At 48.1% G+C, this 3,351-nt stretch overlaps 1 protein-coding gene across 1 annotated transcript in view; it reads left to right on the top strand.

The window, feature by feature from the left end:
• Window positions 1-28: 28 nt before the first annotated feature.
• Window positions 29-3,351, top strand: part of FAM8A1 (family with sequence similarity 8 member A1) — an 11,752-nt gene continuing 8,429 nt past the window's right edge. The window contains exon 1 of the mRNA XM_019522888.1: window positions 29-72. The gene's annotated coding sequence lies outside the window, so the exon portion shown is untranslated. The remainder of the gene's footprint in view (window positions 73-3,351) is intronic.

The raw sequence follows: 3,351 nt of genomic DNA, 5'->3' as shown, positions 1-3,351 counted from the left end.
CGCTGCCCCGGCCTGGCCCCGCCGCCCCGCCCCGCGCCAGCAGCGCCCCGCGCGACAGTGCCCGCCCGGCAGGTGAGCCGCGGTTCGGGTGGGGGGACGGACTGCTCCATATGCACTTCTTTTGTCAGCCCCCAGCCTGGCAGATCAAAATGAGGGGGGCCTTGGGGCAGGCCCTAGAAAGCTGAGCGGCCCTTCACACCCGAGCAGGGATTGTCTGCCCTGCCCCACACTGCCCTGAGGTCCTCACGGGGGTGCCGTGTGCTGCGAGCGCCACGCACGTGTGATTCACAAGACGGACCTGGAGATTTCCACCAGGCGTCCCCGGTGTCGGCACTGTTCTGCCCTGCAGCACCGGAATGGCTCTGATGTTTTTCTGTAGCCAGAAAAAGGCAAGTTGGCATCTTCTGAGGGGGCCCTGAATCTTTGCAGGGCTCCTTTTGAGTCTTGGATGGGTGACAGCCGCCATTCTAGAGTGACCCCCCCCACGCTGCAGATCAGTAACTTCTCTTTGGACCTACATGGCAGGTCAAGGGGAGGAGACCAGCGAAAATGAGTGAAATCTGATTGCTTCCAGGTTTTACTTTTTCCCCCCAGTTGTGAGCTTTGAACAGATGTTATGCGCCTGGTTTAAAAGGAATAAGGGAAGTCATACTCTGAAGTTTAGATCACTTAAGAACAAATGCTGTTAATTGTCCAAGAATGTGGTATGAACAAGGTTTAGTAAAATCACTCTTGGACAGTCATCCACATCTTCAGGTAATAGTAGATCAAGCCATTATGCCAAGGACACTAGGGAATGACTGCCTGCTAATACATTTAGGTGGAATGGGAATTTTTTTTTGCTCACCAAGGATAGCAATGGAAAACAGCTTCCCTGATGAGAGAAGAGCATTTCCACTGCAGCGTAGGCAGCTCTCCTCAAAGGATAGTGTGTAGCACAATTAATTGTACAGTCCGGATGGATGAGTGTAGGAAATCAATAGCTTTGTGCAATAGCTGTTTGGCATGGGATACAAAAAGATTGCACCCTGTAGTCAACATACTTTGGCTATCAAAACATCCAGCATGGACTCAGTTTTGCCAGCAAAGTGTTATCAGAACCCTTGGGTGTTAAATACACAGCCTGTAGGCTGGATCTGCCTGTGGAGCTGTCATCTGGCCCCTGGTGCTGGCTGTGGGGCTTGGAGTGACCCACAAGCAACATGCAGAGCACACTGGATGGCCCCACACACTGTATGGGTGGCCTGTTCCAGCTCATATCCTAGAGCGGGTGCTGCAGGCAGCATGGTGCTCTGGGGTTCTAGGGCCACGCTGCATGCAGTCCCGCACCTGCTCAGCTCCAGGGCCATGCTGCAGAGCTCCAGAGTTGCTGGAGCAGAGCTATGCCACGCACAGTGCCCACTCCAGATCCAGAATGCAGGGCTGGTCTGTGGGTCCTGCCTGGCCTGTGGACTGGCCCCATGACACTCATCTGGCCCCATGGGGCCAGATGAGTTTTACACACCTGGTGTAGACACTAAAATTAAGGCAGTAGCAGTCCCATGGTATAGCGTAGATGAGTGAACCTTAATGTTTTTAGAATCGGGCACAAGTTCTTTGGAGGCACTTGTCCACAGCTTTTTTGAATGTGGAAGCATCTCCAGTTGAGAACCACTGAACTGTTGCAATCTACTTCATGTATTTTGTATGGACAGTGCTTAGAAGAGGCATGGAGGGACCATGAAAAAACCTTCCTGTGTTGAAAGGGGGAGGTGGACATTGAAGAGTTAAGACACACAATAAAAGTCTTTTATTTTTCTGAAAACCACTATAGTGATCTTTGTCCAGTTAAAAAAAAAAAATCCATATTAAATCTGGAATAATGTGTCCCTAGCAATGCCTGTTTAGACAGTGAGCTAATTGTATCTTTTTAGAGAGTTTATGCAGTTATTCTAATGTTTCAGTGACAGAAGGAGATTTATACAGAAATCAGTTATGCTGCATGGCTCCTCCAGATTGAAAGCTGCTACCTCAGCAGTGAGAATGCTCTGTGTACAGGCAGTCTGGGAAAGCTGCAGCACATGCATTAGAGGTCTCTGCTCAGCCTGAAGTGTGCAAGATACCTGGCTTGTGCTACAGCCTGTCCTGGTCCAACTCTGCATGGCATCTCCTGGAAACAGAGGCATTTTGGGCAGGTGGAATTGTCCTGTCTTTGTTTCTGGGAGGAGCATGCAGGGGGCAGACTGGGAAGGGCTGTAGCACAGACCATCTCTCCTTCCCACTTTAAGCTGATCAGAGAGCCCCCCAGTGCAGGCAGGATTGCTTGCAGGTGCGGCAGCAGCTTGGAACACTGTCATGGCACCCTTAAGGGGGCCTTGGGCCACCCGAGTTGAGAACTACTGGCATAGACTAAGTCGAGACACTGATAAGTCTCAGGTGAATTCTCCCTGTCTCTTGGGGCACATATCTTCCTCCTTATTTAGTTGTAAGTCTCTGTAGCATCAAATTGGAGTGTAATTTTATTGTGACTGTAGTCACAATAATACTTTAGTTTGTTTCCTGCTGAATAAATAGCCTCACTTGGGAACTTTATGATTTGTAACTAGTGGCTATGCACAGCCAAGCTGGGATCAGGAAACTTAGCTGGGTTGTTCTGGTTCTCTTCACCATTAGATAAACTATCTGTGATCGGAATTTTATTGACAGCTTTGGTAATACATAAATGGGAATTGAATCCATTTTGGTCTTCTGCAGTGCTAATGAAAACTTTTAAGTGAGGTAGGAGGAAGATGCAAAGAAGGGGTTATGTTAAAAAGAAGGTGCCCTTATCCATCCACTGTCCTGTCACAAACTAGCCTTTTTAAAAGAAAGAGCAGACAGAAAAAAAAGACTGAGCACCTGAGGCTTCAAGAAACTTCTTCAGCATACCACATATTTACAGCAGCGTTTGTGCGGCTTCAGTAGAAGCTTTGTGCAGCTTTCTTTCTGTAAATGAGGTTACCATGGTGAAATGTTTTTGCGGGGTGGGGTGCTAGGTAGAGGATAGTAAATGCTATCCTTGGCTCCTTCAGAACAGACAGACACTCATGCATAAAACCATTGCAAACAGTGGACTGATATCTTAAGTCAGGTGTGTGTGTGTCCTTAATTAGAATTCAGTTAGGAGGATGTTCATTAGTTTCAGGCAAGTTATTCTGTATATGCTACTGGCAAAATATATACCATATAGGGTTTTTCTAAGGGTGCACCAACAGAGATTTTTTGGGCTGATACCAATGGCTTTTTAAGGAGCTGTATCAGCCGATATAATCCAATTGCTAATATGCAGCCTGGCAGCTTGAAGAGAAGCATCCAGCTGCTAAGTCTGTTGGG

This window comes from Gavialis gangeticus, unplaced genomic scaffold (genome assembly GCF_001723915.1).
Source record: "Gavialis gangeticus isolate Ggan-Ray unplaced genomic scaffold, GavGan_comp1, whole genome shotgun sequence".
Lineage (NCBI taxonomy): Eukaryota > Metazoa > Chordata > Crocodylia > Gavialidae > Gavialis > Gavialis gangeticus.
This window is presented reverse-complemented; position numbering and strand designations above follow the sequence as displayed.